Source organism: Gavialis gangeticus, unplaced genomic scaffold (genome assembly GCF_001723915.1).
Source record: "Gavialis gangeticus isolate Ggan-Ray unplaced genomic scaffold, GavGan_comp1, whole genome shotgun sequence".
Lineage (NCBI taxonomy): Eukaryota > Metazoa > Chordata > Crocodylia > Gavialidae > Gavialis > Gavialis gangeticus.
This window is the reverse complement of record NW_017729031.1, coordinates 74,034,246-74,049,249: the sequence shown is the minus strand read 5'-3', so window position 1 is coordinate 74,049,249 and position 15,004 is coordinate 74,034,246. Positions and strand designations below refer to the sequence as shown.

At 43.0% G+C, this 15,004-nt stretch overlaps 1 protein-coding gene and 1 long non-coding RNA gene across 2 annotated transcripts in view; one reads left to right on the top strand and one right to left on the bottom strand.

The window, feature by feature from the left end:
- Positions 1 to 15,004, top strand: part of TMEFF2 (transmembrane protein with EGF like and two follistatin like domains 2) — a 299,411-nt gene that overhangs the window by 79,384 nt on the left and 205,023 nt on the right. The window lies entirely within an intron of this gene.
- Positions 6,916 to 15,004, bottom strand: part of LOC109301859 — a 50,764-nt gene continuing 42,675 nt past the window's right edge. The window contains exon 3 of the long non-coding RNA XR_002098649.1: positions 6,916 to 8,119. This is a non-coding gene — a long non-coding RNA (uncharacterized LOC109301859). The remainder of the gene's footprint in view (positions 8,120 to 15,004) is intronic.

Here is a 15,004-nt window from a genome sequence, read left to right as displayed (position 1 = left end):
TTTGTGGGGATGTGTGTGGGGGGGTATGGTCTGTGTGGGGTGTATGATTGTGTTCGAGGAGGGTGTGGCTGTGGGGTTTGCAGGAAGGATTTGAGGGTATGTGGGGTGTGCATGGGAGCCCCCCTGCAGGCACCCACCTGAGCTGGTCAGCACCCACCCCTGCCCTGCAACATCCCAGAGCCTGCACTCCCTGCTGCACCTCCCCGCCCCCGCCAGCAGCACGCAGCCCCAGCCCCAGTCTTGCTCAGGGCTGACCCCAGTAGGAGTGGATCAACCAGACTGCATGCACAGCCCCAACCCAGCCCCTGGGCTCTGTAACATTTGCCTGTGGTGTGTCCTGCTGCCCCCTGGGCATCCGGACTCTGTGCTGGACTGCCTTTCTGGCCTCAGCCCCATGGTACTGGCGGGGACCCACACACAGCCTTGCCCCACCCCACCTCGCACCTGCTGCGGACTCACCTGCTTTACTGAACAACTGCAACAGGACCGGTGGGGCAGAAGTGTGCTCAGCATGGGGAAAAAGCAACACCTCCCCTTCACCACTGCCCAGTGCTTCCTGCAGCAGCTGTGTGAAGCCAGTGCTGGGCTGCCCTGTGGCTTAGCTGCTGTTACCACTGCCTCCCAGGGCAGTGCAGAGGGCCTGCAGGGCAGCCCAGCACAGGCTCCACACAGCTGCTGCAGGAAGGGCTGGGCAGTGGTGAGGGGAAGGGGCTGCTTTTACCCCATGCCAAACACACTTCTGCCCAGCCAGTGCTGCTACTGCTGCTGCAGCTGTTCAGCATGAGCAGGCATGTTCTCAGCAGATGCAGGGCAGGACTGTGTGCTGGTACCGCAGGGCTGGGGCCAAAGGTGGTGGCAACCTGAAGGAGCTGCATTTGCCTGGATTGCCTAGAAAGGCAGTCCAACTTCGGAGTCGCTCCAGCCCTGCTACGTACCTAGGGGGCAGCAGGGTGCATCACAGCGAGACAGTGCCTGGGCCAGGCGGTACTGAGAGACTCGCCACAGGCTGGACAAAGTCTCTCAGCCTGCAGGCCGTATTTTACCCACCCTGATATAAAATCATATTGTGACACGTCAGTCCTGATTCTCTTGGGTGAATTTAAAATTCTCCTTGTATTAAAGGCAGTTAATGAATCTCCTCAATGTACCTGCAACATTCTGCTGCAGTACTTATAGGCAGTCAAATTTGTTTCTTTTTATCAGTGGGCTAAGCCCAGTTGTACTGGTTTTTAAATATTTTTACTAATCCAGCAACTAATTCCCTTCTTACATGAACTTTACGTGATTTGTTATCTTGTTAGATAAGAGATTGGTCTTCTGAAAAATAAGAGTTCTCATTTCAGTTTATATATCAAACCTGTACCGGTGTTTATATCTTACTTATTTCCCTATTATTTCCACATGTCATAGTAAGCATTGGTTTCTAGATCTAGCAATTCTTTAAGAATAGCCACTGAAATTCCAACACAATGGGCAGGAGAGTGGACTGAAACAAGATTTGGAATGGATTCTTTGTGATTAAGATTAACATGACTAAGAGAGACATACTGTTCTCCCCATTGTATAGATGGGGAACCCAGAGTAAGGTGAAGTGACTTATTTCATAACAGACAAAGTCTTTGAGAGAACCAAGAACTGAATCCAGATCGGAATCCTGGTATTGGACAATAAACACAAGTGCATCTTCCTACCAAATTTTACCCTGCATGTATAATAGAGTAGAAGCAAATTTATATTTACTTGTAACTGAACAGCTTAAGTTTTGCCAATAGATTGTTGTTTTCAAGTGCATTTCCTCATTTTCTGATTTTGGTACCTAAATATTTTCATAAGAGAGACAGTTATATAGGATATATTGGATGTATACATTAGTAGAATTGCTTGGTAAGGTAGCAAAGGAAGTTACAGAAATATGAATGAGAACTTTCTTTAAAAGTTACTTATTTTAGACAGGATTGAATAAAGCAAAGGCCTTGTCCTTCTTCACCAATGTCCCACCTACATGCACTAAGAAAGATTTGGCCCCACTCAAAGCCTGTTCTCTCAAAGTACATCATCGTATTCTGGGTAAGACACAAGAGGGAGGGAACTTAATGCAATCTAGTTCTTTATTATAATAATATAAGGAAAGTTTCAATCTTGCCTTGAGAACCATCTGTCGAGCCACATGTAATACACACATCCCCTCAACATAGGGCATTTACACACATACTTTTTTCCCCCGACACACTGGAAATCCCTGCCAGAGATCTGCATGTGAGCTGAGGCAAACTGTGCTGTGCCACCTGCAGTTGTATGAGTGGCAAAATGCACGTCAGCATACAGAAAATGGCGGTGGTGTGCTGTTGAACTAACATACCTACAAGATGTTTTAGTTCAAGTTACCTCAATCCTTGGTAAGCTTTCTGAGAGAGTTATCCTGGCACATGTCCATGAGGGGCCAGCAGGGGAGATTATGCTTACGGGCAACCAACACAGGTTCATTAGAGACAGGTCCTGTCAGACCAACCTTGTGGCCTTCTATGACCTGGTCACAAAATCCTTAGACGCAGGTGTCACGGTGGACATAGTCTTTCTGGACTTTAGGAAGGCCTTCTACACTGTCACTCACCCCATTCTCATTAAAAATCTAGGGGACTGTGGTGTCGACACCTACACAGTCAAATGGGTTGCCAACTGGCTGGAGGGCCGCACCCAGAGAGTGGTGGTGGATGGGTAATTTTCAACCTGGAGGGATGTGGGCAGTGGGGTTCCGCAGGGCTCGGTCCTTGGGCCCGCACTGTTCAACATCTTCATCAGCGACTTGGACGAAGGGGTAAAAAGCACCCTGTTCAAATTTGCTGATGACACTAAGATGTGGGGAGATGTGGGCATGACAGAAGGGAGGAATAGGCTGCAATCAGACCTAGACAGGTTACAGGGGTGGGTGGAAGAGAATAGGATGGGTTTCAACACTGACAAGTGCAAGGTACTGCATTTGGGGAGGAAGAACTGGCACCATACCTATAGGCTAGGGAACTCCCTTCTCATCAGCGCAGAGGCAGAAAAGGATCTTGGAGTCATTATTGATGCCAAAATGAACATGGGCCGGCAGTGTGGGGATGCAGTCAGGAAGGCCAAACATACCTTGTCATGCATCCGCAGATGCATCTCAGGCAGGTCCAAGGAAGTGATACTCCCCCTCTATGCGGCACTGGTCAGGCCACAGCTGGAGTACTGCATCCAGTTCTGGGTGCCGCACTTCAAGAGGGATGTGGACAACATGGAGAGGGTCCAGAGGAGGGCTACTCACATGATCAGGGGGAAGCAGGGCAGGCCCTACGAGGAGAGGCTACGGGACCTGAACCTGTTCAGCCTCCACAAGAGAAGGCTGAGGGGGGATCTAGTGGCCGTTTACAAACCAGTCAGAGGGGACCAGCAGGCATTGTGGGAGTCCCTGTTTCCCCGGGCACTACCAGGAGTGACTAGAAATAACGGTCACAACCTGGCAGAGGGTAGATTCAGGCTAGACATCAGGAGGTGCTACTTCACTGTCAGGGCGGCTAGGATCTGGAACCAACTTCCAAGCGAAGTGGTGTTGGCTCCTACCCTGGGGGTCTTTAAGAGAAGGCTGGATGAACACCTTGCCGGGATCATTTGACCCCAGTACTCTCTCCTGCCATGGCAGGGGGTTGGACTTGATGATCTGCTCAGGTCCTTTCCGACCCTACCTACTATGAAACTATGAAAATCGTGCCACCACCATTTTCTCAGCACTGATGCGCATTTTGCCACTTATACAACTGCAAGCGTCACAGCGCCAGGTGCTTTTCAAAGCACCCAGCACTGCAGCGCTAACATGTTTAAAAACGTCCATGGTTTTTGTGATACCATTCAGATTACCAGTGAAAGGAAGAGTATTGATGGAGGAAAACCTGGTTTGCTCAGAATTAAGGTCATTTTATTATATCTAATAGAAATAATTAATGTGATTGACCATTATGTTGCTTCAGTTTTACTCACTGTAGCCTAAATATAAAATCAACAGAAGTAACACAGTGTTTTTCCAGTATCTAGAACAATCGGTCCTTGATCCATGACTGTCTCCTAGGTATTAAAGTAATGAAAATAGTAAATAATAACCTATCAACAAACTCCTGCCTCTCCATAATACACTACCATATTCCTTGCACTATGCACTACCATGTTTCCTCTTTCGTTGGTAGTTCGCAAGATATCACACCATAAATCAGTTAGGCCTATAGAGGTCTGTGGGAGTAGCAGTGCTGTCTTCATAAGAGCAGAGGACTGACTACTATAAACCATGCATGAGTGCAATTCAGTCTTAAGCAGGAATCTTCTAGCATCCGTGTACAATAATCTACATCATAAAGAACAAACTGCAGAAGCAAAGTTTGCCAAGCAAAAGATTTAAAACTGGAAGGCATCTTGTTCTACACAGAAAATGTCTTTAACAAGTCAAAAACTATGAATTATTTGACTAGAAAAATACATGCACTTTATTCAGACATAAAGAAACAAAAGAAAATCAAAAGAAGAAATCACACCATAAGTTCAGAAGAGGGGAGAAAAATTCTTAGTAAACCACAGTTGCAGCACAGCACGAATTGTATTGTGCCTCTGCATAAATAGTAGATCAGCATTTCAATAATATGTATAATATTAAGGCAGCTAGGCGATCTATGAAAATACATATTATGTATTATGAATTAGATATATATTTGGAAAAAAAGTAGTTAAAGACACCAGTCTAAAGGCATCAGTCTAAGGCCCTAAATTAGGTAAACATGAGCTAATAATTAGTCAGAAATGTCAGGTTAATTTTAAAAAATTGTATTAGGTGACTTAATGCTTTTTTGTGCTCAAATAAGCATCAGTTGGGAAGGTACCGTTATTACCAGGATACCAAGAAGGTAAATGATGAATTGTGGTCATCTGGATCCATCAGCTTTTGCTTCCCTTGAGGCTTGATCTTGTGTCCTTTTGATTTATATGAAAATCAAATCAGATTTTGCTGTCTTTTGTTTGGTCTGATTGGTCTGGTTCACTCCAGGCTTATTTCTGAGTCTACGTCATGAACATCTAACTACTCAGAAATCATGATTCAGCTCCCTGCTGAGGTAGTGAATAAACCTCCATAAGAAAAAGAAATGCATGCATCAGATACATATCCTTCAGGGGCCCAATCCAGGGCTTAGGAAAATCAGTAGGAAGCTTGGTGTTGATTTAAGGGGTTGATGGTTCCAGCACAAGTTGTGGAAATATTAGTAAAGCTGCAGAGGCTTAGTTGCTTTGGGAAAATTTGTTTAGTTCCCAATTAAACAAGTAGCAGTAAGCTCAGTGTTGCCAGTTCAGTTTGGTTTTATTTTTTTCAGAAGTCTTGTGGTATTTAATCTTTTCTAAAAGCACCAGTGCCTGATGGATCCATATAACAACAATACTCTTGTTTTGCCTTCCTGCATGCAGAAGCAAATAAAGAACACCCCAGATTTATTATTTTGAATCCCTTGATTTTCCAGCCCATCTTATCATTTTGGGGTTCTGAGTCAGGTCATTTGAATGCTTAGGCTCAGAAGCAGTTTTTGCCAGTACTGTGCTTGACCTCCTTATCTCCTCTCACCCACGTTCCTCTGTCTTCCACTCTTCCCCTCAAACCTCATAATAATTAGCACATTTTACATCAAGTGCCCCCCCTGTAACTATGAAGAGTGAAAATCCTAAACCAAGTTGTACGAACCAAGACGATCCAGTTTGTTTTTAAAATGCTCAAAGCTAGTTTATGGAAATACTAATTTAAGGACTCAGTCTAATGGCCACTGATGTCATTAGAAGCCTTCCCCTTTGTGGAGCAGGCTGTAAAGGCACGTTTTTTAATCTCTCTTGTCTGCATCTTGAAAGAATACTTATACTTGAAAATATTCAGGTAATACACAGTGATAATTACTTGATATGTAGCCATTTTCCCATAAGTATGGGCATTTTTACATGTGGTCCCAACGCAGCACCGGGCCCTTTTAGAATTAGCAAGCCCCACAAATTAAAAGTGCCTGTGTGTCGCACAGCGTACAATCGTGCTGAGAAAATGGTAGCAGTGTGCTTTGAACTAAAGCATATCAAAGGTGTTTTAGTTTAAAGTGCACTGCTCCCATTTTCACAGCACGGAGACACACTTAGCCACTGATACACATAACACATGAGGCTGCCCGAGCACATCAATTTACATGCTCCAGCAGTCTCAGTTAGTCATGTCTGCTCCAATGCACTTCCCTCATGTCAATGACCACTGAAATGCAGTTTGAATTACACTTTGACTCTTGTGGAGGCAGCAGCAGTGGCGAAGGTGGACAGAAGTTGCAGGGCAGCCTGGGCACGGGCTCTGGCTGGCTGCCTCAAAAAGTGCCCAGCGGTGATGAGTGGGAGAGGCGGCTTTTCTCCCGTGCTAAACAGCAGTTTCTACCTAGCTGCCGGGGAGGCTCTCGTCTCTTATGGGGGAGCTCTCACCTCTTATGGAGGAGGCTTAGCCCCCCCCCCGCATGCCCCTGTAATTCGAACCCTGCTGAAATGCCCATTTATCATTATAGCTCAGCTAGCTGACTGAGAAAGGATACAGAAAAGATGAAGGGGAGAAAGAGATGAAACCAAAAGGGAAAATTGGTTCAACTAACAAAATACATGTAAAGCAGCCATATTACATGCCCAAAGAAGAAGAAGATGTCTAAATATTACCATTCTGAAGGAACAATCATATAACATGTATTAGAAGAAAATATTTATATGACAGACAGCTCTATGAATGAGAAAATTTAAGTCTTTTCTCATTATAGTTTAGGAGCGACAGAGATTATGATGTTCAGACTCTAGTTTAAAAGATTTGAAGACTTTTAACAAAGATCACAAGGAACATCCTGCTTTGGGATTAAACATTTATTCATGCAGTTCATCAAATACCGATACACACATAGCTCCATTTTTTTACAGGCATCACAGGGCTGGTAGTAGCCTGAGGTTATGGAACGATGGGTCTCCAGACAATATTGAGAAAGTTGGCCTTACATAGTTCCAACGTAACCATCAAGTAATGCTTCCTTAGATCTAACTTATACATTGCTCTTTGAACAGAGACATGTAGGGCTTTTGTTAGACTCTTGCTTTCTATTTATGAAAGATACTTCAAAAGAATGTTCTCTTGTTTTATTAGTATTATTTCTATAGGCATGCTGAGCTAAAAATATTCAGGGTAGTTTTTATACAGGAATACAATATATGATGCCTATGTGCATGAATGTATAAACATTAGCAAATCTTTGAAAGTTGATAGGGCTTTTCTCCCAAGTATATTAGTTGCACTGGAGTTTAGATAAAATGACTCAGAAAACAAAACAAAAATGCCTTATAAAAATTCTGTGTTTTTGGCTACTAGTTTAATGTAGAAAATACTGAAAAGGAAAGGAAAAATACAAAGTCCTTCTATGATTTCCCAGGTGAAGGCTCCCTGCTAAGTGGAGTATTTGACCTGATTCACCCTTGACATCTTGTTCACAAAACTGGCTGAGTACAGTTAGAAACATAGGACTGAAAGGAACCATCTGGTCACTGAGCTGAGGTAACCACATCATATAACCTCTTAAGCTCCGTGTTAAAAGTGGCTGAATTTTTATTTCTACTTCTATTGGGAAGCTGTTCCGGAAATTCATTTTTTAAGTTTCCATCATATTTCTTCATTGCCACTTTATTCCCCTTTTTTTTCTTTAGCTTAAATGGTCATTTTTCCTCTTTGGTGTATATATACTCCACCATATTTACACATAGCAGCTGGACCATTCTCTGTTTTATGCTAATGTTTCCTGATAAGTTCTGTGTTCCCCTTATTATTCTAGTGAACTTTTCCAGCATCTGTTCCATTTTGAGTTCTTCCTTCTTGAACATGGTTGAACAAAATTTTACACGTCCTATCAGATAGTGATAGGTCTTGTTTAAAGGCCACCATGCTTCTTTATCTCCAGTGGAAATAATTCATCTGATGCAGTCACAAATCACTTTTTATAGCTGTGTCATCCTATGATCAGCTAATATACCCAGATCTTTTTTCTCCTCTGTCGTTTTCCAATGGATGAGCTCTCTGTTGGAAAAAGAAGTTTTTTTTGGTTAGCTCCTAAGTGCATCACCTTGTACTTGCTGTTAAATTTCATCCTGTGTCCATTTCTCCAGCTTTCCAAGTGATCCAGTTCTTGCTGTTGGATATTCTGATCCTCCACATTATTAATGATGCATCCCAACTATTCCATTATCAAACTTCATTGGCATACTTCTACTTTTTTGTGTGAGAATCATTAGAGGAAATATTTAAAATCAGTCCCAAAACCTTATCCTTACTAGTAACCTCACTCTAGCCTGAGACTTCCCATTTCAGTATGACCTATTGTCATTTACCCCTAGTCAGTTGTTTCCCACCCTACACTTGTGCTAATCCTCATTTTCCCCATTTTAGCTAATAATTTCTACTAATTGGCACTATCATTTACAGTCTAAATAGATTATACCTACTGCATTTCCTTTGTAGAGAAAATCGGTTATAAAGGAAAAATATTGGGTTAGGCTGACATGATCTATCTTTAGATCACATTGTGTTTAATCCCAGTTTCAATTTACTTCTCTTTTTTTCAAATCATTCTTTCCTTCAAAATTTGTTCTAAAGCCTTTCTGTGAGATTGAGATACAACTATGGAGTTGCCGAAACTCCTGCTGTGTCCCACAGGAGGTACACAGTGCTCCAAGGTAACTGCACTGGAATCAGGCTGTAGTTCTAAGAGAATTACATGCATGTCTTCACAACGTGGTGATATTGCACTGCAAACCCTGCCTGAGAGGCAGAGTAAGCCCTCAGCCTGAGCCCTATGCTGTCACACCTACCAGTACCTGAATGAGGTAGTTTAAAACTGGGTCAGGTATGCCTACACAAATGCAGTTACAGCAAGGTAGATATTCCCTGACTGTTATATATGGCTATAAAGAAGGTATCAGTAAGTACAATTACTGCTGTCTCTGTTTGATACCTTCAGGAAGAAGTGAGAGGTTCCAGGATATTGGAGGAAGTTATCTATTGCTGAGAGTGACCTTCTCAATGATTGCCCAGGGAGGGAAAATTTGAGACCAGACAGTACTTAGCAAGATCATTAAGGTTCATCAACACATTTGGGCAAGCAGTTCCCCTGCTTTGTCAGTTAGGAGAGAGAAAGAAATCTAACTTCCACAAGGACAGGATAGAGATCCTCTACTATTGCTACACCTTTTTCCTGATGGATACAGTAAAAGATAAGCAGCATATAATTGGTACTTCCACATGCCCTAATGCTGATGTTGATGCTCATAAAAGACTTTTCCAGACTCTGTTGCTTTTCTTTCTTCAGTGAACAAACTGAAGGTGGTTAATAACTTCTGTGGCATCGAGGTTGTTCTCTATTAATGCATTTCATAACTATACCTTATGCTAGTGCCAGCATCTGGCTGTAAACAGTGTGCTTTCATTTGTGCTAAGCATTGCATTTTTAATAACTCAGCACATTTGTATATGCATATCAACTCTTGTATTAAAAATCTTCATAAAAATTATTACAGTTGTAAGTTAATATGATGAAATGGCACTCTTAATACAATTACTCATGATAACAGTGATCATAGAAATGAAGAAAATAAGCATTGAAAAATTTATTATAAGGCTGGTGCAAACAGTATTGTTCATATAGTTTTAAAAGCATTGTGTGGCTTTCCATTTCTTGTTTCACTGAATTCGGTGGTCCTGTTCATTCTGTTTTTTATTTGTGCAGATACAATACATATTACCAGATATCACATTCAAAAACATCTTTGCAACTGCAAATACCAGTTTTATCACTTATGCTGAAGAAGATCAATATCAGGCCATCTCTCTTTTAAGAGAACAGAATCACTTTCATGCAGTAATATTTATAACAATAAAATGGAAATCATGTAGTGCTGTGGATCACTAAATAATCACTGGATTATTTGCCATGACAGAATGTTTTCAGCAGTGCAGCAAGCCAACCCTTTAGAAATCAGTCAGTGCCTTTATTAAATGGTAACATTTAATTTTTGAGCATCTTTATAAAATCCACACAGTTGATAAAAGCAGATTAAAGGAACATGAAATTAGTGGGGCTTACATCTCTTAATCATGTGTAAGCCACGCTTTTATTGGTTTCTGATAAAGTGAGCTAAAGTTTATTATCTTTAAGTTGTCTAAATAAAATGCTTTTAAATTACTTTTCTCACCCCAGATGAACAGCAAATCTACCATATATTTGTGGCAAATGACCCACAGACTTTTTCTTTAAGCATTAACCCAAGTGGGTAAATCTTGTATTAAGTGGCTACAGCATAGAGGGAGACTTCAAGGCACTCTATGATTATTGAGTTTGGAAGAAACGTTTCATGGAGCCATGTTTTCCCCTAATTGTATAATGAAGAGGTTTCCTCAAAAGCAGTTGCCATTAGCTTAAGTAGACCTTTGGACTGAGCCTAGACCTACAAGAAATATTTAATTGCCTAAGTCCTTTTCATAAAACAATGATGCTTAAATCTGTATGTAAATCTCAGCTTCTGTTGTTATATACAATCCTGTCTAGAGTCCTGTCCTGGATGAGAATTTGAAAAAGATCCATCCTGGTATCCAAACAGAGTACTGTTTAGGATGGTAGTACCCATAGTGTGGTAGGCTCCTTCTGAACAGAAGAAGAGATGTGAGCCCTACCTAATAGGCTGATCTCTTCAAGACAGACAGATGAATGGATAAAGATTAATAGAAAGGGTAAAACACATAACGGAGCTTTCAAAGAGGAGCTTGGTTTTGGCATAGTTACACAAGGTAGTGGTTTAAGATTCTTGCCAGTATAAATCAAACAGATTTCCCACAGGCAGTACATCAGACTAGTCTTCAGGACGAAAGTAATGAAAAAGTGGTGGCCTTTCAGGTAACTTAGGGAGAGGCTCTTGGACATAGGAGCAGTGTGCCAGAATGTATCAAGATGTTTGTTAGAAACTGCCAAATAGTGACTGACTCAAGGATAGCATTTGGGATTGGCTCCCTGCTCCAGAATATGAAGCGGGGACTCTCTTTGTTTAAAGGGCAGACTCTCTGGGTGAGACAGACAGCTCTTCTCTTTTCCTCCTTTGACTGTATCGACATATTGGTGTAGTCTTCTCAGCTTACATGTGAGTATATATTGAATGTACTAATACTTCCCCACTTTAAAATGACTGCTAAATGGATTGGGGGTGAGAATGAAATGAGTTCCAGAAAGAAGAGTTTCTATAACGTATGTCAATTGATAAAAACATTTAGTTTGCTATGAGGATTAAAGCTGTGCTGCCAAAATCACTACAGCGTATGGATTGTCTACTGTCATGACAAAAATAAAATAAAATAAAACCATTGTCTTTTCAGATGCAATTATGAGCAAAACAATCTGTGGTTCCTAGAAAGCTCAGACAGCAACGTTGCCAGAAACAGGCAAGAGACATTTAATTAGAAAATGAAGAGGTGTGGGGAGGGGAAGAAACATATCCAGATGTGAAGATAGTTCTTGTCTGTAATTTTTCCTATTATTGTTTCCTGTTTTTTATTTTCCTGATAGATCAGTCAAACAGTTTTCAGTTACACTGTAATTCTTTCAAAGGAAAGTAAGCTGGTACATTAACCTGCTGACATTGTTTAGTATTCTGCTGGCAGCTCTACAGTTCTGGGAAAGCCAAGCAAATCCTAAAGAAGATGAAATCTGAGCCACACCCCAGGCAATTTTACATCTTGTGTATAGAGTGACATTATCTTGCCCTGAAGCCAAGTCATGAAAAGTCTTCTTGAATGAAATTTGGGACAGAAATTCACTCATAGAGGCTAGGGTACCTGTGGCTGTGGGGGGAGGGGGGAGTTGCTGGCTGGGGGTGGAGAGGAGACCACATGGGAGGCACTGTAGCCACCGGACAGTCCAGGGCTGCACCGCTGGCTCTGTCCAGCAGGAGCAGTGAACCAGTCCAGGCAGTGGTGGGAAGCAACCTGGCTGCCAGATGCTTCAGGGCTGCAGCACTTGCTCTGCTTGTTATGCCTAGGAGGCAACTGCTTGAACCAGCTCACTGCTCCCACTGGGCAGTCAGCTCCACAGCCCTAGAGCACCCAGTGTTCACCATGCCTCCTGCTGCTGCCTGGACTGGCTTGCTGCTCCCACTGGGCAGAGCAAGCACTGCAGCCCTGGAGCATCCTGGGATACTGGAAGATTTCCATTTTAGCTGAATAGTTGTGTGGACTGGCCACACCTTAATGGAACAGGAGCAAGATTACGTGAATTAGAGATAATCCTGTCCTGAAGTGGTGTAACTTTAAGCCCAATAATGGGGGCTTTAAGCCTCATAAAGGTGTTAATGTGCAGCCAATCCAGGGGTTAAGAACTTTAGAAGCTGGCTAATATTAACATGTAACAGGTAGGGATGTAAACGGTTAAACAGTTAACTGACATATATATTTATACCATTTCCTGCTTACCTTTTATAGCTTAGTGACCTCCGGTAGGAACGGCCCCAGGCCCAGCCCCTTATGTCTTCACGGTGCACCCAGCACTGCATGGGCTCCAAGCTGCTGGTGAGGAGCCATGGGCAATGGGTGGTGGGCATGGTCAAGTCACTAAGGGACACTGCAGAGTGGCGGCTTCCCCTTATCCTTACAAGCAGGGGCTGGGGCTTGGGCTGGGACTGCAGCTGCAGACCTTTCTTATTCCCGCATCCCACCACCATGGGGAGGGAGGGAAAGAGGTGCAGGGCCTGAGCAGGGCAGTGGTGAACAGTTGATGGTCTCCCTACATCCTACAATGGCCCAGACCTGGAAGCCTCCTTCATGCTGCTGGGTCGGGCCCTCCCCAACTCACCCTGGGGGAAGAGGGGCCTGGTCCCAACAGGGTAGCTTCTGCCACATGCTGCATCTTTCCCCCTCCAGCTGGTGGTGCTGAGGTTACATGTGACTTTGCCAAGCCTCGAGGCAGGGCTGAGCACACAGCTGACTTAGCCTGAGGAGCCTCTGTGGCAGCTGGAGCAGGAAGCACTGGGACTAAGGGGTTGTTCCCTGCCCCTTGCACAGCGAGCACAGCCCCAGGGCATTCCTGTGGGGCAGTGGTGCAGCAACTCCAGCCTGGGAGGCTGCTGTTGCATCCTTAATGCTCTCCCTGGGATCCTTGCTGTATTGCCCTGCTGTGCCACCACCTCTCGGGAATGTCCTGGGGTCACGCTCACCGTACAAGGAGCCAGCAGCAACCCCTCAAACCTAGTGCTTCCTGTTCCATTTGCCATAGCACATCTTTAGGGCTGGGCCAGGCCCAGTGTGGCCACGAGCGAGTGGGGAAGGAAGCCGCACGCCAGCAGAGGCTGTCCCATTGGGACTGGACCCTCCCTTGCCCTAGGGCAAGCTGGGAAGGGCCTGGCCTGTCAGAGCAGAGGAGTTTCCAGATCCAGGCCATGGTGGTAGAAGCACCGTGGGAGGAGCAGGGAGCCTGTTGCTTCCAAATTAGGTATGTGCTATCGGTTAACTGTTTAACCGCTATAATTAGAGGAGGTTAAAGGGATCATTTAAAAACAATATTTACATCCCTAGTAACAAGGCCTGTAACTGAGCTGAAGTCAGGGTGGCCACACTGTTGGACTACATATTTGTTACTGTGTCCCCATTCATTCAAGTGTGGGACTAAGTCTCCTGTGTGAATATCCTATGCTTGTTATGCTTTAGTAAACTTAGATCCATATCTTTCCAAGTGAATCATGGGAGAAGCAGTCTGTCTTTTCTGGCAGATGTGTAGACTTGTGAGGGGACCTTGGAGGACAGGCATCATTTAAGTGGGCCCAGCTTGTGGCTGAACAACAGCATGGTCATGCTTGCAGCTGTTTTAGTACCTGGATGGTAGTCAAATTAGGGGTAGTATTCTAATTAAATTTTTCAACTAAGGACAATTGCATATGGCTATTTTGCATACCTGAGAATTGTAATTGCCATTTGTAAACACACTGGATGCCCAAATCTCTATTGTGAGTAAGATAATGGATCTTTGCATGTGTAAAAATAAGTCCAAAAACCAGGTCTGCTGGGAGAAAAGGGACTCTGTGCTTTCTTCAGAGGATTATGTGCTCTCTTTTCATTTCTGTATTGTCCTATCTAGCTGGATCTATTTTTTTATCATGCTATTATCAAAGGTGTAGTCTACATATAGTAGAAAAGGGTGCACCATTTTCTGTTTTCAACAAGAGCTTACATTCATGAACCATTTTGATTAATATTAACATCATGTTTTTGACTATTGGCTCAAAGTACAGAAGAGACCTTTGAATATAATTTGACTTCATTGTCTGCATACTTAAACACCCCTGCACATAATACAGGACTGTAAGTCAATAAATAATGTGGCCAAAACAGCAGTTGGGGAAACCTAGAAGATGACCAAGAAGTGATGTCTGTGGTCTTAACATAAAACAGAAACGGCACTAGGCACTACCACAGTGAAATAAACCCTGAATCGTTTTAATTAAATTAAGATTAGAGTGGTAAGATTCAAGAAAGTTTTTTTTTTTAACTTAGGAGAATGAGTTCCAAGATCAAAAGTTCTTGACAGATATTCATACATGCAGTTTATTCATTTGCAATAAATGTAAGAGAAAAGAGCAGATTTACCATTTTACCTGTATAATGCTAAACAAGGGACAGAACAAAGAACTATCTGCCAATAACCCAAGCACATTATTTCTCTGCCAAGATGTGAAAGTCCTTGCAGACTTCCTTTTTAGACTTGCAGGTCATACATATACTCCCAAGGTCCTGCACCTGCAAATACCATTGTAAAACATGCCCCATCAATTGGCTTTCTCTCTGCATGTTACAAATCCCAGAAATGAGGCAACACAGGTGTTTTAAAATGCATGGAGTGCTCACCCAGTATGTAAAATATAACTTGAATTA